Source organism: Hyaena hyaena, unplaced genomic scaffold, assembly GCF_003009895.1.
Source record: "Hyaena hyaena isolate Hyena2069 unplaced genomic scaffold, ASM300989v1 scaffold_249, whole genome shotgun sequence".
Classification (NCBI taxonomy): Eukaryota; Metazoa; Chordata; class Mammalia; order Carnivora; family Hyaenidae; genus Hyaena; species Hyaena hyaena.
In genome coordinates this window covers 365,852-388,334 of record NW_024080880.1, presented here as the reverse complement: position 1 = coordinate 388,334, position 22,483 = coordinate 365,852, and the positions used below count along the sequence as shown (strand labels likewise).

The 22,483-nt window shown below is 32.8% G+C and overlaps 1 protein-coding gene across 1 annotated transcript in view; it reads right to left on the bottom strand.

Annotated features, from left to right (window-relative positions):
- Positions 1-22,483, bottom strand: part of GRIK2 (glutamate ionotropic receptor kainate type subunit 2) — a 397,494-nt gene that overhangs the window by 162,248 nt on the left and 212,763 nt on the right. The gene's annotated exons all lie outside the window — the stretch shown is intronic.

Below are 22,483 nucleotides of genomic sequence, written 5' to 3'. Positions count from 1 at the left end.
AAAAACTGAAGAAATTACTATACATTCAGTACCTGAATTATGATGCTGTGGAATCTTCTCATAGTTATTTTTAATCTAAACTAAAAAAAACATTTACTGTAAGTTATGACTGTCTAAATACCTTGGTCAAATTCTAAATAGTGATAATAATAACATCTACCTCAAATCATTTAGTTGATAATCAAGAAATATGTTTTTCTTGTTTTAAAACTACAGAGTACAGTTAAAAGGTTTTAGTCTTTAAATGGTTAACATTTTGAAAATCATGTTTTAATGTGATTGTTTACTGCCCCTGAGTTTTGTTTCTATCCCTCTAATTTGTTTTATATTATTTAATGAAAAGCCTTGCAGCCTTGCCTAAATCGCATTAGGAAATGAGTTTTTCAATTTTCACAAAGTTGCTAATTTTCCACGGTAGCTTAAATATGTTAAATTACTAATGCTTTTCACTCATCATGTTGTAACCATCTGTCAGGGATGAACTTAAGCTGTAATATGTTGCAGGAAATAATTATAATATTTTAAATAATAAAGGCATCTATTCTCATATATGATGGGAAGCTATATCTCTACTTCTTTTATTTTCATAAATATACTGGGCTTTCCGAGAATAAATAAGAAATGCTGCTTATGGAGCGCTACAGAAAGAGGGACAGAATAATGAAATTGGGTTTTGTTTTCTTACCTCAAGGATTGTTGGAGAACTTCAAAAACGAAACTTTATTAAAAGACTAAGTTTGTTGACAATATTATTCTGGGTATGTATTTGGTTGCATTTGTGTTTTGGGTCTGTGTGGGAAAGAGAGAGCATTCAGATGCATGAATAGAGTACCTCTGAGCAGCAGTGAAGAGAGAGAGACATTTCTCTAAATACTAAGAAGGAAAAAAACAGGTCTTAAGGGTCCTGGTGAAGATATCATCATATTACATGTTCTTAAATCTAAGACAATTATCAGTTTAGCAATAATACTTGGTAAAGTTCTTTAAGTATCTGCTATGCAACAGGCACTGTGGTAAGAACTTTACATGAATTGTCACATTTAATCTTTATACAATCCTACTATTATTCCCATTTTAAGAGAAGGAAACTGAATCCATGAGAAGTCAAAAACTTGTTCATGGTCACAGAACTAACTGAGCATTGGAACCAGGACCTAAACCCCAGGCTATTGGAGTCTATACCAAAACAAAGCATGAGATGCATGTCAGAAGCCAGAAATGGAATCAGGGAGACATTCATTCATTCATTTATCAAAGAATCTGTAGAGATGGAAAGGGGAATATGTAGAAGCAGGGACAGTGATTAATAGATTCAGTCACTGAAAATTTAGAGGGTCAAGTGCAGAGTTTGGGAAGATGGAATACTTTCCATAAGGAAGAGACAGCATTTCCTCGAAGACAGAAGGGAAGGAAGTACAGATGGTTTGAAAAAGTAAAGAAGGCTGTTAGGGAAAGATAGTGATCCTTTAAGAAACAGATTCTAGGTTAAAAAAAAAAAAATGGACAATCTGAAATGGTGGCTTGCTTCTGTTCAGGGGGTTGAATATACAGCACAGTTTTTCTATGTACCACTTCACTGTGCACCCTCCCTCACCCTAGGCACATGAAAAGCAAAATTTTATCACATGTAAAGCCTATAAGTGAATATGCTTTAAGTTGGTAAAATATTTTAAAATTCATAGTAGATATTAACAAAAGTTAGGAAACAATTCAAATGACATATATAAAGGCAAAACTACTACATTATTCCCAGAAAGGTAAGTTGTTCCACAGGCATATATTAATACGTTTGAGTAGGCATACATCAAAATTTACTTAGTATTGCCTAAAATAAAATTTCTATCCCAAATATAAAATGAAAAAAAGACAAAACATTATGTAGCAAAATTCTTTCAATTATAAAAGAAATTAGTCACTTGAAACAGAAGATATAAATAGACACTTTTAGACATTTACTGCAAACAAATAAATGTATCAACAGACTGTGGTACATTCCTATAATGAAATATTATTCGGCAATAAAAAGAAAAGAGCTAGTAAGACATGAAAAGACCTGAAGGACCTTAAATGCATATATTGCTAAATGAAAAATGGCAGTCTGAATAGGCTACAACTGGTATGGTTCCGATTATATGACATTTTGGAAAAGGCAAAACTACACAGGCAGTAAAAAGATCTGTGGTTGACAGGGGCTCAGGGGAGCAGAGTGACAAATAGGTGGAGCCAGAACATGTTTAAGATAGTGAAACTATTCTGTAAGAAATCATAATGGTGGATAAATGACACTGGGCATTTGTCAAAAACCATAAAACTGTACAACACAAAGAGTAAAACCCTGAAGTAAACCATAGACTTTAGCTAATGTCTCAATAATTGTTCATCAATTGTAACAAATGTACTACACTAAAGGAAACTGTTAATAATAATGAAAACCAGAGTAGAATGGAGAAGGTATGGAAACTCTTTCTGCACAATTTGACTATAAACCTAAAACTACTCTAAAAAATCTATTTTTTAAAATAACAGATTGTTTTAAACATATCTTCTGTTAGTAGTATTTAATGTTGTGGTGATTAAATTAATTAAAGTGTAGTTACTATGATAAAGTATCCCTCCCTGGAAATTTCAGAAAGATGCCTGGGCAGCAGTTATCTTGTTAATAAGTTTTATTTAATATTCTATCCTTCTATGTGAAACTTTTCCACATTGTTCTACTGTCATAATAATCAATCAAATATCCCTAGGTCATTGGACAAAATCTGACACCAAGGAATGACTTGGTAAATGTTTGCTAAATGCAGTTTCAACTTACTAAAATAATAGTTTAATTTACAAAAATTTTCAAAGAAAATTACCCAGAGAATTTCAAAATTAACTTTTTTTCTGATCTTACTCGAGAAATAAGATTTATTTGTACATTAATGTAATTTCTAGTGAACTAACCCATCTAAAGGAAAACAGAATAATTCTTTTTATGGAGTTCTGTAATTAATATCAATCATTTGATTAAAGTTTCATAGAACAATGGTAACATTTATTGGTTTAAATTCCAATTACCTAACACAAAATTTGGATAACAAAGCGATCTTCATGAATGTCACAATGACTCCTAATTTGATCATGTTGAAAAAACCTTCTTTACAAGGTCCTAGTAATGAAAGAACATAGTGATATTATTTTATAAGACATGCTCTGGTCAGTGAAACATCTTATGCATACTTCTGAAAGTTTTTGTAATTTAACAACGGAAAACCAGTTCCAAACACTTTTCATTTCACAATAGTGTGAAATGCTTAGGACAGTGGGTAAAACAGAGTAGTAAGTGTGCTTAAATAAATTGGATTTATTTTAATTGATTTAGCTAAGACATTTAAGCTACTTAATTATATTAATTTTACTGTAACTTATAAGTGATCCCACACTTCACTAAACTTCACAATGCATAATGTGAACACATGCTTTTGCCTCTCTGTTCACTTTTAGAGAAACATAGTTCACTTTCTGTAACTGTGGCATACTATTTCCATGACTATCCACCTGGTGACACAGCCTGGACTCTTACAGTGGCCTCCTAATTGGTCCGCTGCTTTCATTCTTGCCCAACTAGAGTCTACTTTTTATCCAAGACAAGCTCTTTTGAAAACACATACCAGATTATCACTCCTGGCTCAGAATTCTCCAATGACTTGTAGCACACATAGAATGCAACCTGATCTTGGCCTACAAAGCACTACACGAGATGGCCCTTAATTATGTAATCATCTTCAGTTCCTATTAGTCTCCTGGTCTTAGTGGGTTCACTCTGGTTCCAATAACTCTGGTTGCCTTGTTAATCTTTTAAGTGTGCATACATTTCTGTCTCAAAGCCTTTATACTTGCTATTCCTTTTGCCTGTAAAGCTTGTTGCTCACACATCTACCTGGCTTATTCACTCACTTTAATGTTTTGATGTATCTGTTCTGTTACCAGTCACTCAAAGGGATTGTTATTAACCACTTAATCTACCATTCTTTATCTCTTTACCATGCTTTCATTTTCTTCATAAAACTTAGCATGACCTGAAATTATGTCATTTATTGTTGACCTCCTTCTGATAGAATGTACATCTCTTTCAGGTAAGGAGTTTCTCTACTTTATTCATTTCTGCATCTCTAGTGCCTAGTACAGTGTCTGGGACAGAGTAGTCATTAAATATTTTTAAATGATTGAATGAATCCATAAAACAGTTTTTTCCTCAGTAATTCCCTAAATGTTTTTAAAGAAAAAAAAAATATTCCTGAGGTTTATCTTCTTACAACAGTGAGATTTTCCTTGTGCATGATTTGATTTTATATAACTAAAATAATAATTAAAAACTGGTAAAATATTTAATATTTCTGTGATAAATTGGCTTCAGTTATTATAATAAACAAGAAGTCACCTCATACCATTATGTTAATTAGTACTCACTAGGTTGTTTTTAAGAAAAATATAATGAGATTAAAGTTAAATGTTTCATAAATGTGAAAACCTAACTTCAAACTCCTATAAATTTTATATATTATATGCAGTATACAACATAATATCTATTTTTATGTTCACAAAAACATAACCTTATAATTTAAGGTTATAATTTAGGAACACACCTTCAGTTGCTTTTCACCAAACCAAGTAGTAACCACATAGTACATAGTGTACAGTGGGTAACTGAGTTATAAAATAAAGAGATTTCTTTTACACATAAAGAGCTTGAACAGAGAGGATTAAGAAAGAATTAAACACAGATAGTAGTATTAAATACAAGTAATGGCTGTTACTTTATTACTGCTTAAGTAAGCCTGCTGGTAATTTCATATGATATTGACTAAATCTAACAAATTTGAAATTAATGACAAAATGAAAAATGAACTTCTCAACTGGTAATTCTTCAGAAGAGCCATGGGTCCAAACCAGTTCTAGAGTGTGATAGTTTTTTTTGCAGGGGGAGCACGAGTTGAGGGGAGATTTAATTGTTTTTGGTTTGTGTTGTATTATTTTCACCCTGTTCTGATTTTGTTGTGAACTCTCAAATGGGTGGCTTATAAATATTACTATTTGTGTACTACAATTATTACAATATCTTCCTTTCACTTAGTATTTCCATGGGATTCATTTGTGGTTTTGTTTGTTTGTTTTAGAGAGATAGAATGAATGTGAGCAAAGTAGAGGGGCAGAGGGAAAGAGAGAATCCCAAGCAGACTCCATGCTGAATACACACAGTCCAATGCTGGGCTCAATCTCATAACCTAGGATTATGATCTGAGCCAAAATAAGAAGTTGGATGCTCAACTGACTGAGCTACCCAGGCACTTCTCATTTGCTTTTTAATATAGTGGTTGAGTTAGTTTAGCTCTCTTGAAAAAAATGATACCAAGAAATTGAGGAGTGGTTTTTACACATTGATATTTTCAAGAAAACTAAATTTCTATTAAAAATAATCTGAAATTATTCATATCAATAATTCAAAGTGGAATTTAGTATATCTGTTATTTGTGAGCAAAGAACTGAATGATAGTGTCTGTGATATTTTTTGTTCTGGATTTGGGATATATAGATTTCCTGATTTTAAAATAATTAATATCTTGGGGCACCTGGGTGGCTCAGTCAGTTGTGCATTCAACTTCGGTTCAGGTACAATCTTGTGATTCGTGGGCTCCAGCCCGCATTGGGCTCTGTGCTGACAGCTTGCAGGCTGGAGCCTGCTTAGGATTCTGTGTCTCCCTCTCTTTCTGCCCCTCCCCGCTAACGCTCTGTCTCTCTCTTTCTCTCTCAAACATAAAACATTAAAACTTTTTTTAATAATAAAATAACTAATGTCTTTTAAAATTGTGAGAACATTTTATTCTGCAGAAGACAATCACCTAAATATGAAAAATATTCTGTTATATTCTATAATCCATAGCTACATATTTAAACATAAAACAAAACAAGGAAAAATCCACAGTATTACTCAAACTTAATGTTATTATTTATTTATCAAGCAAACAAGAACCTTTTGAAAAGAGAGAGATGATGCATGTCTTCTTTGAAATAAACTTATATGAAAAGCTTCAAAATAAAAAATGGAGGCAATTCAAAATAGTATTTAAAATCTCAGGTTCTTTCTTGAACCTATAAAACATTCACACAATTTCTTGTTACTGATTGAAGCTATTATTTCACCTATATATTTTTTGGTTAACCGTTTTTCATTTCCCAGTTTACAAGCTATGGGATCACAACCAGTGGACCAAGAAACAAGTACTAGCACTAAAATGGATGACTATGAACTATAAGGAACTTTCTTAATGCAATTTTGAACTTGTAATTCTGTTTTCTAACCTGTTCTTCAGTATAAGAGATTAAGCACATTGAATTCTCAGGACCTATTTTTTAAAAATTTTTAAATGTTTTATTTATGTCTGAGAGAGAAAGAAAGAGACAGCATGAGCGGGGGAGGGTCAGAGATAGAAGGAGACATAGAATCTGAAACAGGCTCCAAGCTCTGAGCTGGCTGTCAGCACAGAGCCCAACACGGGGCTCAAACCCATGAACTGTGAGATCATGACCTGAGCCTAAGTCAGACGCTTAACCGACTGAGCAACCCAGGTACCCCTCTCAGGACCTATTTTAAAATGTTGAGTAAATTATAACAGCTATAAATAACCAATGATATAAAATGTTTTATTATGATGTTTATGTTAAAACTGGATATTAATTAATTTCAAATAATTTTAGAATTAATTTAGAATCAATTTACTTAGAATATATCCCACAATAACGAATATTCCCTGATAAAATATTACCAAGATGCACTAAGCACCAGGTCTGGAACAAAGTCGAGGATACTAAGACATTTAGGACATTCTCATTTCTGAGGTGCTCATTGTGGCATAAGGAAGATTAACAATGGAAACAAATAATTGCAAAGGCCTAATAAGTATTTCAGCTGAAGTGTGTATAAGTAAATTGAGGTATATACAGTTGTGTCATAATTTTACTGGCTTGGCCACCTGTTGCTCTAATAGATTAATACAAAATGATTTTCACTATTAGAATTTACATTAATTCTGCAAAACCTCGAGTTGAAATGGGACTTCTACATAAACACTCTGTCATTAGTTTTTAAGAGGTACAATGGGGGATGCCTGGGTGGCTCAGTTGGTTAAGCTTCTGACTTTGGCTCAGGTCATTATCTCACAGTTCATGGGTTTGAGCCCCGCATCTTATTCTGTGTTGACAGCTCAGAGCCTGGAGCCTGCTTCAGATTCTGTGACTCCCTCTCTCTCTGCCCCTCCCCTACTTGTGCCCTGTCTCTCTCTGTCTCAAAAATAAATTAAAAAAAAAAAGGAAAATAGAAGTACAATGGGTTCAAGAGGAAAGTGACAGTATTATAACTCATCTTAGAGCTTCTGATTATCTATTCCTTATTACTAGATTAAATAAAAACTATGCTGAGGAGTTTAAAAATTAAAGTCATCTTTAGAATAATCCATATGAGAGGAATAAGAAGACTTGTATGGTGAATAACACTTGCAAGTCACATAAGTAAACTGGAAGGCACTCCTGGATCAACCTCTTCTATTCCCTTTCCCAGAAATATACAAGTAAACACTAATTTTCCTATATAGTCTCATTATTCTTATCTAAAGGGATTTGTTACACTCATTTTAAAACTGTACAGAATAGATCTACGGTATATCTTCCAACAGAACATGATTTTTAGCTCTTTCCTCCATAGAACGTACTTTGCTTTATAAATAGATTCACATCGTATGCTGAATTACTAGGCAAACCTATCTTTGAATGGATCAAATTAAAATATAAATTTACTCAAATCCCTATATTCAAAATATGTATCATATGCTAATACCTAGAACATATAAAAATTTGTTAAATAGGTAGACTGATAACATACACAGTAAGAAAGAACTTTGTGAATAAAAATATTTATATTAATATAACAGCTAGCCAATATTGGCATTGCATGTGGATATCTTTACAATTAATTCTCTAACAAAATCATACATTGTAACATGTATGTACGTGTGTACAAATGTAACATTTGGCTACCATGACAAATAAAATTCTTTGAATCTGTATTATTTAATAGCTTTTATAAAGGTTTAACTAAACAATTTGTTCAATATCTGTAAAAATTATTGAGGTATGAGCTATTATAAGGTATTATGAGGTATGAGATATGAGTTCTCCTTTCAGAGGAGACTGTGGGTTACAAAGGCTCAGGGGTGGAAATAAGCCAGGTAAGTCAGAGGAGCCATCTGTAAACATCTAACCCTCCCTACCTTCTCCTACTTTAATCATCCTGTTAATCCTCTCCAGAAAATCCCACTGATTATAGAAACATTAAATTGAAAAGATATTCCAACCACAAACAAAAGGTGTTAGATTTAGAAGAGAAAAATTTGCATCACTGCACCTCACATGTCATTCTCAGTGTTTTTTCCACTAAAATAAAATACAATTTTGATTTATCCTCTAACCTTTGTCCTATGTGATCCCTACAAATTATTTTGTTCAAATTCAACTGCAATAAAACTACTTGTGCCTTAGAATTTGTTAAAATACTATGCTACCTACTGGGGTGCCTGGGTAGGCTCGTTGGTCAAGCATCTGACTTTGGCTCAGGTCATGACCTCATAGTTTGTGGGTTTGAGCCCCATGTCAAGCCCTGTAATGACAGCTCAGAGCCTGGAACCTGCTTGGATTCTGTGTCTCCCTTTCTTTTTCTGCCCCTCCCCTGCTCACGCTCTGTCTCACTCTCTCAAAAAAAAAATTAAAATTTTTTAAATAAACAAAAAAATAAAATACTACACCACCTATTAAAATGTAATCAAAACATCGATCTCGTGAGGTGGTAACTCATCATTAAATAATAATAATAGAAGAAAAAAAGATGAACTACACTGTGAACAGTATTTCCAAACCTGCAACATCACTGTGCTCCTACAATACCAATATGATCTCCTGCCTGTACAAAAATCTTCCATTGATTAATAACAACTTCATGGCTTTCTGTAAATATCACTGAGGAACAGTATTTTCCTTTTAGAGTATTTGGTTCTGAATAATTCAGTTATAATAACTGAACTTAGACCCCTTCCCCATGTTTATTAATAAAAATTGAGGACATTCCCATATTTGTTCATGAGATTTTAATAGTATATCATCACCATGTATTTAAGGATACTCTGATAGCCCATAGGTAAAATTGAATATAAAGGTTAAACAATAAAAAAAAATCCTTCAAAATAGCAAACAAGTCTTTCCAGCACTAGGTGCCTGCAGTTGCAATAGTGTTTGATAGTAGAAAACTGGATGCAAATAATAAGAAAATGGTCTCTAAAAAAAAAGGTTAGATTTTTCCATCTATTATTTTATCCAAACTACCCTTCCTTCCTTCTTTCCTTTTTTCTTTCCTTCCTTTTTTTCTCTTTTCCTTCTTTTTCTTCTTCTAAAATCAGAGAGAATATTTTTTAAAAATTTTTTAAATAAAAATTTATTTATTTTTGAGACAGAGAGAGACAGAGCACGAGCAGGGGAAGGGCAGAGAGAGAGAGGGAGACAGAGAATCTGAAACAGGCTCTAGGCTCTGAGCTGTCAGCACAGAGCCAATGTGGGGCTCAAACTCACAAAACAAAAAATCATGACATGAGCTGAGTCAGATGCTTAACCAACTCAGACACCCCATTTTTTTATTGTTTTTAAAGAGCATATACAATAAAATTAATTGTCTATTAGCAGGTGTAAAAGGAATTTAGGACAGAGATCATAAGCAAGTAACTTTTTCTACCGATTGAAAGTGGACCACCAATTCGAGCTTGCAAGAGCCTTAGACATCCCTAATACTTAACCCTGGAATGTCACACCTAAAATATCTAAGAAATAATTCTAACTTCAGAAATAGGCTAATATACAAAGGTATTCCCCCAAGATCACCTATAATCTGGAAATGTAAGTAGTCTGCATGCCTCAAAAGGGAATGGTTAATATATAAGGGTATAATACTAAAAAATTAGTATCCACTGTTAAATAAGATTTTATGATGTCTCCAATAAAAGGGAATGGACACTGATAATGTGAGTGAATATGGAAATATATGATATTAAAGATGAATTCAACTAAATAAAAACATGATAAGAATTGGAACCTACAGATTGAATGAGTCTTGGAATATATCAACTAATCACAAATAAAAGAATTTTTAGATCTCAATTTAAACAAGTACATTGTAATTAATGAGTAAATAAATATTATAAAACAATCAGAAGTGTAAATAAATACTGTTGGTTGAATACTTGATGTCATTAAAATCATATTTTTTCCATGGGTTAATGACAGCATGTACATTTAAAAAATAGTTCCTCTCTTTTAGTGATAAATACTGTTTATACATGAACATATGAAATAAATACACACGTGATATGAAGTCTAGATATTGCTTCAAAATAACACAGATGGCAAAAAAAAATTGGTGAGAGTTGAGAGGAAATGATATTGGGGAAGAGTTTGATAACCTTTGAGGGCTGGTGATGGATACATTGCCCCTCACTTTACTTTTCTATTTGTACATGTTTGAAAAGTCCCATAATATAACATTTTAATTGTATAAAATCAGTAGTGGAAAGAAACAAAGCAAAATGTTAATAATGTTTGTCAATAGTTGTAGAACCATGGTTGTTTTTTATAATATTTCTAAATTTTATAATTTTTATATAATAAAAATACATTATTTTCCTATTTCACTAAGGAAATATTTTATATATACATGAAGTCTATATATATATGTTATATATATAATAACCTATATAAGGTTTATAATATTTCTAAATTTTATAATTTTTATATAATAAAAATACATTATTTTCCTATTTCACTAAGGAAATATTTTATATATACATGAAGTCTATATATATATGTTATATATATAATAACCTATATAACTTTAAAAACTTCACTAATCAAATAAAATGACAATTGTAAGTAATAAAGCAAATCCATAGAATTTTTTGGTCATTATGTTTAAGAATATAAAGATTTAGATACACATGCAAAGAGTTTTATTTGACGTAAATTTATAGATTAACTTCAGTACAAATACAATTCTCTACTGAAAATAAACTATTAAAACATGAAATGAGTACATAAAGTAATGTTTTGTTTTAATTTAATTTCTGAAAGGCAGCTGGTATATTTTGCATTTTGATGTAAGGAAAAATAAGCTCCCTTTTAATTAGTAGTTTAACATGGATGATGCCAATGGAACTTCTTATATCAAATATTTCATAACATGTTGGAGAAAATGCTACTATATTTCAAGGGTACTAATTCCTATCTTTTTCATATATTCATGTAGTGTTTCCATGTAGGAATTAGAGGGAGCAATAATCAATCAGATTATCTTTCTATAGATGTAAAAAACCCCAAAGTCTTGGAATAAAGAATAAATTATAATGTAGTAAATGCCCATGATTTCAGAAGGTATTTACTATTCCTTCACCAAATCTTCACACAAATATATCCCACAGTAAAGTAAAATCAGCTTCTGTTTTTTCAGCTGTGAAATAATATGACAGGATCTATCAATCAGTATTTACTGGAAGACTAGGCAGAATAGGGATGCAAAGACAGTTAGATATGATCCCTCCCAGAGCTTATATAAGATTCCTTGAAGCAAGAAATTTCCAGAGGAACTACAAGAATACTCAATTGTATGAGGAAGAGATCAATGGAGTGGTTAGAAGATTCATGGGATATTTGAGACTTACACTATGAACGAGAAAGTCCAATAGAGCAGTTAATAAGCTTAGATTATGAATTCATTAGCAATCCACACTTTCCGATCTAGAGCCACAATTTGTTTCCGTAGTTGGTGTTCCAGGAGAGGGGTATATTTAATCTGGCCGTCTTTAGCCTTCCAAAGGGCTAAGTAAAACCGAAGCCCTTGGCAACAGCTCACATCATAGTTACACCCAATGGCCTTGAGCTCTGCCCATGAATAAGAATGATCACATCCAGTTTTTGTTCTGTATAGGTAGCAATAATGTTGGATAGCCATAGGAACCCAGTGAATACCATCATGTTTCAATTTATCAGGGAACCAGGCCACAGAATTTAGAAGAACCTCTATGAATCAAGATCCTCATTGAGTCAGCCGTTGTATTTTAAGCTATGGGATGGGGAATAAAATTGCCCGTAAAGTGATTGCTACATCTTTTCATTTAAATGCAAGATGTTACAGCTGTCTGGCAGGCCAAGTTCTTGAATATACTATTTCGATTTGATAAGAAAAATTTTTGAGGCCTTTCCCACATTACGAGTTATAAAATCCAAGTTGGCCTATTTCAAAATAGGATTATTAGGCTGCAGAATCACAAGATTTCTGTGGATCAATTTCAACATGGGTAGCAGCAAGTTAATAGCTTTTTAAAAGGAGTGTGCACAGAAGCTGTGTAAAAAGTGATTCATATAGAATCTGAAGGAAAACTTTGGGCATAAGATATCAAAAGGCAAAATCATCACAGAGGGGCTTAGAACCATGGGGATCCCAAAAGTACTAGGACTTTATATTTAATTGCTTATGATTTGCATGATCTACTCTGGGCAAATTCCAGCAGATCCTTAGCTATTATCTTTTAAAAATTTACTTCCTTGCATTGTCTTCTTCTGGAACTCCTACCAGAGACATGATGGATTTTCACCCAATCTTCCAAATTTCTTAGCTCTTCTTTCAGTTTATTTTCTTGTCCTTTTGTGTGATGTGTTGATTAATCAGTATATTTTTTCCATTTTTTCCTTTCTCTAGTATACCTTATCTACTCAGGTTTCTTTTTGACATTTTTTCATGAAACTCTAAAAATGTTCATTATTTTTCACACTTATGTATTTCATTATTTTTATTATGGATTTCTCTTTTGTGTAGATATCTTACAGTAGATATCTTACAGATCTTTTATAAGATCTTTTGTCTTTAGTTTTTTAAATCTCTGTCAGATAATTCAACAAGATATTTTTCATTAAGATAAAATTCATATTCAATTGTATTTTTCAATACAAGCTTTTTTGTGATTTTTTTCTACTTAATTCTCTCTCTTTTTATCCTTCTCTCTCTCTCTCTCTCTCTCTCTCTCTCTCTCTCTCTCACTCTCACATATTCTTATAGGTACGGTTTTAGGGATTCTGTTATCCTTTTTACTCAATTCCCCCTCCCCATTCTTCCAATCCATAGCTATGTCTTATAAGGGTGATTTGACATTCATATCTCCTGAAGATACTGGTGGTATTTTAAATCTAGTCCCTAAACACTTAGATAGCTTGATAGAGTTCCCAGTTACCTGGCTTAATCTGTACCCTTCCATTTACCTAGGTCCAACAAGTTTCAAGTAAGTCAAAGCCTCAGATACCAGTATTTCATGCTGCTTTCACAAGTAAGGAAGGCACATTCATGATCTCGAGATTTGTGGGTTGGAACCTCGCATTGGGCTCTGTGCTGACAGCTCAGAGCCTGGATCCAGCTTTGGATTCTGTGTCTCCATTGCTCTCTGCCCCTCCCCTTCTCGTGCTATGTCTCTCTCTGTCTCTAAATAAATAAATAAATAAATAAATAAATAAATAAGTAAACATTTTCAAAAATGTGGTAGCCAGAGTTTATAGCAGTTGTGGTTCATTTGGGATTACTGACTATCAGTTTACAGTGGGTCTGTTCTTCATAATTGGTTGATTTTCTCCATCTGAGTTTATTTTTCTAAATCAGCTACAGTAAAGAAGACAATGTATTAATACAGGATCAAGTCTTGAGACGGTAAATGCTTAACACCAGTGAAAACATAAACTGTATCAGAAAAGGGTGTTTGTAAGAATAAACTATAAAAACTAAACTGGCTATGGAGAAATGTGAAGAGAGAAGAGAATTAATAGAGAGACACAAAAAGATTATCAACTCATGGGTCTGATAGGCTCAAACACAAGTGTAGTGGAGTCAAATGAATTTATAAGCAAAAAGAAAGAGTTGAATTTCTGAGTTATTGATCTAAGAGTAGTGTACTTTGGTCCATGATAATGATTATGATGTAATTATAACCATCTATAATATTATATGACTAAGAGTCCTCTAGAAATGAATAACTCAATGAGTTTAGAGCCTGTGGTGATGGATGAATCTTCTGTAAGGACACTGAATTGATCTAATACCCTAAAATCAACCGTCTTAAAGTCAAAGGCTATGATCCAGTGGCCAAAGTCAACAGCAAAAGAGAAATTGTGATTTAGAAGTGAGTAGCGAATAGCATAAACACAGAAGGAATATCCAGGAAAATGAACCTCAAAGAAGGCTGTTTTTGTTTTGTTTTGTTTTGTTTTTTTCTGGAGCTTAGAGAGTTCATGAGCTAGGAACAGCAATGGAGAGTTTGGTAGAATGGCTATTCATCTACCTTCCTGTCTATCTTTTTCTGAGTACATGGCAGATTGCATCCTCTTTCTCTTTTGAAGCTGAGCACAGCCATATGATTTATTTTGGACAACAGAATATAAACAGATATGGTGTGCTTTCACTTCTGAAAAGGAACTTAAAACAGAGTGTCCAAGTCACCATGTTCCCTCTTTCCTCAGTGTAATAATCAGCAATGCTCATGTGTAGCATCTCCATTTGCTTGGGTTCTTGAGTGAGAAAACATGGAGCAGAGCCTTCAGCAGGCCTTTGATATAAATATATGCAGTGGGAGTGATAAACAATTTCTGTAGGTATAAATTACTAAAATATAAATTACTAAAATATTACTAAAATTACTAAAATCATGCTGCCTATTCCAGGCAGCCAAGAGGATACGACCTGTCTCTCAAAGTTAGTAGACGTGAGACAGATAGAATAGCCATCATTGCTAGGGCTAAAGAGAGAGCAATTTCAACAGTAGAGAGGCCAAACATGATAAAAATAACCAAGAGAAAGATTGGAAATCAAAAGAGATGATCAATGATGGAGGGAATAGGGATCCAGGGAGTATAATGAATGGCTTATAAGAAAGGGAAAGAGTGGTAACTTGGGTCAGAGCAGAGTCATCAGCGTTCAGCACATTCTGGAAGTAAACATTCAGGGAGAATCTATTTTTAAAGTTTATTTATTTATTTTGAGAGAGAGAGAACACACGTGTGCACACACACACACACACACACACACAAGCAGGGGAGAGGGCAAAGAGAGAGAGAGGGAGAGAATCCCAAGCAGGCTCTATATTGTCATTACAGCCCCAATGTGGGGCTCAACACAGGGCTCGATCCAACAAACTGGGAGACCGTGACCTGAACCAGAATTAAGAGTTGGAAGCTTAACCAACTGAGCCACCCAAGCACCCATACTGGAAGAATTAAATAGAATGGTATTATAATTTTTACAATGTCCAATAACAATAAATTGTAAGATATAGTTTGTTTAGATTAACTAAAAAATCATTTTCTTGTTTAAAAATATACCACTGAAGAGACAAATTGCAATAACATGGCTTCCCACTAAATTGTCAGACACATGGATGTTTTATAAGAGTGGGATCAGGTATTAACCTTCTACTTTTTCTTCTTTTTGGTCTCATATACACTAGTTTAAGGAGAAAAAAATATCATTATTTTTTAGTGCACAGATACACACTGGCTCCATCCCTAGATTCCAAGGTAAATACAGACTTTTCCTAAGCTGTTTATTCTATTGACAATTTCAATGGGAAGTAGGGTAAATGGAAGAGGCAGTAAGATGCCTGAATTTGTTGCTTTTATTCATTTCAGATATTTTGTTACTATTTCTATTAGGAAAAAAATGATAATAACAGCTAACACTTATTTACATTTGTAATATACTTTTACTATTCTAAGAACTTCATATGTTTTATGTCATTTAATCTTTAGCATGAAGTGCATGCTTTGGTCAATGCTCTTTTTAGTTAAGAAAAATGAGGCTCAGGAAACTTTTATAAGTTGTCCAAGATCATGCTTCTGATAAGGAATGGATAACTTCTGAATTCCCAAGTTATTCTACTGGCTATAACTATAAAGCCTTTTGGATATCAAAATATACCAGGTGGACTGATTATCTTTCAACACAGAATAAAAATGTATTAAGGAATAATGAGTTGGAAATAGATTTTAGTGAGAATAGCAAACAAATTGGTGATCAAGTCATCACTAAAGTACCCAAGTTCAAACTGACATTAAAACAACAGGCATTATCCGTCACAACACACTGAATCTTAGTTCATTCAAAGAATACTTGCTTTTTACTTTTAAAACAATTTTTGGTGCACAGATACACATATTTATACTGTTTGTATGCACTTATACACACATATATAAACAATATGTGCATATATATGTGTATATATTTACATACACGCACTGTGTACATATAAATATGTATCAGCATGGATGTGGGTGTGTACTTGTAATATTGCATCAATATTTTAAAAAAATTGTGGAAGTCAAGTCTTTATTTTTTAAGTGCATTGTGGTTTATATATAGGCAATAAGAGAGCATATTGGAACATTGGTATTACTTATATGCATATTGCATATTTTGTTTTAATTAGAAAATTCAACCTCACCTGTTATGACAAACCATAACATACATAATTTATGTGAAGAGCTATATGGGAATGAATCCATCTATGAGAGCAGAGAAGTAACATCCTTCACGTAAGGTCTTGGAATGACCTACAAACACTGACTGGCAGGCAAGATTCATCATAATTCAAAAAATTCTTTACATAATGACACACTGAATTGAGAACAGAAGGACACTGGTTGTTTTGTTACTATGGCTATTCCTGGCAGTTATCCAGGGATTACAACTGCACAACCTTACAAACAGCATAGAAATGGGCTGTTTAACAAAGGATCTCAGCAGGGTAATGAGTACTGCACATTAATTCTCACTGTGCATTGATGAGCTCTCTTTGAACTTCGCCAAGGTTTAGACAATGGTGACAGGGCTCTGGCATTGGAAGAAAATTTAGGCCTTGAAGAGTGCTTTAAGGAGGAGGTTTTTTGTTTGTTTGTTTGTTTTTGTTTTTGTAGCAAATCACATTTTAATCATTTAGACTAGTTATTGTTTCTAATTAGATCTGAAGTCCTAAGAAAGCTTGTGAAATCTCAGAAAAAAATCTGTGTTGTAACTGTCTCCCAAAGAAAAGGATCTAGAGATGTTCTTGGATTAACTGTAAAAAGTTATATATTTACATTTCAAGGGAGAAAAAACTTCTGCAAACTTTTTAACGGTATCATGAATAGGGAAAATGTATAGGATGAAACATGTGAAATACTTGATACTTTCATCTTAATCTGCAAAAATAAAAATTATATGTTTCAACCTAATATTGGTACTTACATAATTAAGTGATTTGTCTAAATATTTTTTCTTAAATTTTGATTTCTCAGAAACTGAACTCAGATTTTACATGTGTTTCAAATTATATTTTTATGTGTAACGTTGGTCCCAAGGTGAAAGATCATTATTTTATCTTTAAGCACTAAACTGCCTTTTTAAGCAAGACAAATTGAACATAATAAAATATTTGTATGTCATGTGCACATACACGTGTATTCCTGCAATTGATTCATCATAGTTGTTGAGTAAGAGGTGTTGTTGACCCATGTATAATATCTTAGGAGAAAGTGATTAGAAATCATTTATATTTATTTCAGTGCAGTGCCTGTTTTTATGGCCTTGACTGGATTTTATAAAATAAAAATTTGCCTGGGCATATTTTTCTGATACACAATTTTGATCATGTTAGATCGACCCTTCATGGCTAATTCAGTGTCACCTTTCCACAGAGCTTTTCACATGCCTCCAATCTACTTATATTCTCTCCTTGCTTGAAATTTATTCTCCATCCTTCATGCATGCATCAGTGATTCTTTAATCAATCTCTTGATGTAATTCTATATTCATATCTAGTTTCTGTACTGTATTAAATACTGGGGAGAGAAGAGTCCAAGTCTAATGGTTGTTATGTCATTGGCAGTGACTTGCATAGAACATTGCACAAAGTAGTCCCTTTGATAAATAAATGAAATAAATGTATTTTGGGCTTCTTGTTTAATATAACTTTTTATACAATGATATTAACCACACTGCTCTTTTTCCATTCCCGTGTTTTTTGCTTAATAACATCCTCCCATTTAGGGACCAGGATCAGGAAAATGTCATTTCTCTGAAAAGAAAATTGACAATACCAAAATCCAATATATAATGTGAAGAATTAATTATTTGTGGAAACATTCCACCAGACATATTTTTAGAAAGATTAAATAAATAGAAAAATACTTTCAATTCAGAACAACTCAAATTAAGAAATTATGAATCCAGAGGTTTTGAGTTGACATTTGCCTTGAGTGCACTTGAAATCCCATAATGCTCAGAGGATAGAACTTGAGATTGAATGGGCCAAAAGTCCAAAGCATAAGGTAAGTCCTGGGTCCTATGAAAAATGAATGATCAGATTGGAGAATTTACTATATGAAGCCAAAACACCCTAGCACATCCATACTCAATGGATCAACTAAAATAAAGCCCACCCCACAGAAATAAATGATGAGAATCATGTTTGACTTTGTCTTAGTTTTAATTGAATGTGAGTAAAAATGAAAAAAAAAAAATGCCTGTTCTGGGAATTCTTAATGACTTATCCTCCCTCATATGGTGATCTCAAAAAAACAAAAACAGAAACAGAAAACAGTCAAAAACAAAATATAATAGGATCTGATTTGAACTTGTCACTAAAAACCTAGCAGAAACTCATACAAAATTTCTCTGAAGACATTCATACTAGTAAATGTTTCAAGTGTTTCAACAAATAATGTTTCAAGGATTATGTGTTCTCTAACAATAAGATATCAGAAAGTACCCAGTAAAATAAGTCATTCTGAGCAGAGTCAGCAGAAATAATAAAATGCAGGATCAAACACTCAAGCATTCTGATATTAAAGTTATCTATATATAATATGAACATAAAATAAGAATTATAGGAATAAAGAAAGAAATGTGAAAACACAAAGAGTAAAACTCTATTAGAAATTACAAATGAGATTTGCAGGAAAAAAACATTATTTTTTAAAATAAAATATTATTTTTAATTATAAAAATAAAAATTATGATATGATTAGAAAGTCAATGAGTTAATTATACTACAGATTGGAAAAGATAAAGTATAACTAGTGAAAAGGCAGATATGTCAGAAATAATTATATGGATTGCAGCACACAGAGAAAGCAACGGGAAAATAGAGTGGAAAAGGCATGGAAGTTCCAAAACAAATCTACTCAGATTTGCAGAAGGGGACAACACACATGCTGAGTAACGGCTGAGAATTTCCTGGAATTGAGAGATGTCATGAATCTTCATCTCCTTTGTCAATGTAAATTAAGCAAGATAAATAAATGGGATCTGAGATTCATCTGAATGAAACTAAAAATACCAAAGACAGAGAGAAGATTTTAAAAACAGCCAGAAGAAAGAGATAAGGAAGTATGGTGGAATAATAATTATATAGCACGCTTCACAAAAACAACAATGAAAGTCAGAAAGAGTGGGTTGATATGCTGAAAGCTCTGAATAAAAACAATTGTTACATTAAAATTGCACAGCAGCAAAACTATTTGTCAGGCATGAAGGTGAAACAAAGACATTTCTAATTAAAAAAAAAGTTGGTAAGAGAAAGAATTTACTACCAACAAAAAAGCACTACTGAAGTGTATTATTTAGAAGACAATACGATCCCAGAGAAGAATGTCTGTGATATAAGAAAAAGTTGAGTAAAGCAAATTGTTGTGTTTCATATATTCTATCTAAATAAATATCAAATATACACACTAATAGTATTAATGGTGTATTTTTAGTATTAAATAAAAATCAAGTTATAACTAAAATAATAGTAGATGTCAGCAAAGCATTGATCACCTCAGCTTTCTAAGGTTCTTTCATGTTTTGGAGAAAGACAAAGCATTGATTAATTGGTATCTTGTTAAGAATGCTTGTTAAGTGCCGGGGCGCCTGGGTGGCTTAGTCGGTTGAGCGTCCGACTTTCGCTTAGGTCATGATCTCACAGTTCGTGGGTTCGAGCCCCGCGTCGGGCTCTGTGCTGACTGCCAGCTCAGAGCCTGGAGCCTGTTTCAATCTGTGACTCCCTCTCTCTCTGACCCTCCCCAGCTCGCGCTGTCTCTCTCTCTCTCCTAGAAATAAATAAAACATTTAAAAAAAAAAAAAGAATGCTTGTTAAGTGCCCATTTGAATCTATACAAAACATAGAGAGTAAAAGCATATGGTTAGTGAGCAAATGTTTGGAGCATTTCAATCACAAATCATGGGTAAGAAATTTTGGTAGACATGAATTTCATATTCCTGGGTGACTGCAAAGTAAAGTATAAAATTATCATGGAAGCATCAAGATAAACATGGATTTTTCGACTGGAATGTAAAAAGGTGTGCTGAGTGTCAAAGAGAGAGATATTTATAATGCAGTCTAAAAATGTTTCCATCCCAGAAGATTGTATTAAGGTGCTTAAAAGATAAACTTTCAGATGACCGCGATGACTTTTTTCCTTAAGGTACTGAGGCTAAAACTGTTATACTGATGACCCTTTGACTATAAAACACACATTTCTCTTCTGCTCCTACCGTGAAGACAAGCTATCTTTCAATATAGTGTCAGATGCAATCAAGGCTCATTTGACTGATACAAATAGAATTGTGACAATTCTGACCTTTGCATACTATTATTTTGGGGGGATTTAAGGACAGTCACTTTGCTTAAGTGTCTTACCCTGAGTATTTTCCAGAACTCATGCTCTCCTACTATATCATTGTTTATTGTTTGATATATCTGACAGTATCTGTTAAAGAAAACTTTGAAAATGACTTTCCTATGTGTCTACATTAGGAATAGTGTTTCAGAATGCCTTTATCTCTTATTCCACAGGTATGATTCATTTCTCTACACTAAAATTTTAAGTTCTAAAACATTACACTATCTTACGTTTTTTTCAGAAGGAATCTGTGATGACATCATAGCTTTCATTTAGAGTAATCACCGATATGCAAAGTATATCGCATTTCCTTAGTGTGGAGAGTAGAAGAGGCTGGGTGGATAACTTATATCTATCTATTTATTTCACAGACATGTATTGACCATTTCCACCATGTGTGAAACTCTGTGGTAGGTATTGTGAGAGATGCCAAGAACATGAAATCATTTCTGCCTCAGTCAAGACACTGACACCTGATCAGATGAGACAAGGCAGGAATATCCCCAATAATGACTGAGGTATATCCCTATTTACAAGTAGTTTTGTAAGCGGTGTTGGTTAAATTGCCATAGATAAAAAAATAGAGTTAATTTATGTAACAAATACTTATGAAGTGTCTATTATGTGTTAGCCACAGTGTTAAGTCATAGAGATGTAGTTTCCCTTAGAGTGTATATTCTAACTTGGAGAGAAGCCTGAAGATATATTCATTGAAAAACAGAAAGAGACATTAAAAAGAGTATTTTTAATCTAAATATTGCTAAGAATTTAATCTACAGTGAACAAAGAGAGTCTAGTGTATTATCAGGTGTCAAAATTAATCACTTCCATAGAGAAGTAAGTACTAAGGACATAAATGATTTTTATTTTGTTTAATACTAAGCTAAATATTGTGACATAAACAGGTAAATACATTTGTACTTGAATAAATCCCACGGACCATACATCTTATTTGCCAGTGATCCAAGTTGGATAATGTTTTTATCCAAACTTGATCAGAAGCATCATCATAATTAAATGGTTAAAAAAAAACAAAAATAAACAAACAAAATCCTCTCGTACAGTGACTGTATCTTTAGCAAACAGAATGTCCTGGTAGGGGAACCAGGAAACCTTTAAATGTATTTAGAAATGAATAGGACATTACATAAGTGAAGATGCATGATTTTGGCATAGAACAACAGTGGTTAATGTTAACGTAATCAGACAAATGCATTCTGAATAAATTGTTCTCAATTACTAAAAATAAATCTATTAGAAAAAGACATTTAGAAACTTTTTTTTTACTTTATGTTAATCTTCTCTTTAAAAATTTTCTGAATCAGCCAGAGTTTATCTGAATTGTTTTCCAATATATTTAAATGAACCTGACCAAGTTATATTTCACTCCTTTAGTCACATGTGATGTTATATAAAATAATATCCTTCAGGTAAACCCATATGCTGAAATTAAATTAACAGCAACACTAAAAATAGTATATTGGAAAACATCTGTCATCTTCTTAGAATTAAACCTTAATGACTTTCTTGATCCTTTTCCTTCCAGACAGGATTGGATGTGTATACCTTTCAAGTTTCCCCAAAATATCTGGGGAATATCTCTATTACTGCATTACCTCAAGTATATAAAAATTATTTAAGTGCTTCTCTCACTCTAGGATTCATGTTTATCATTATATCT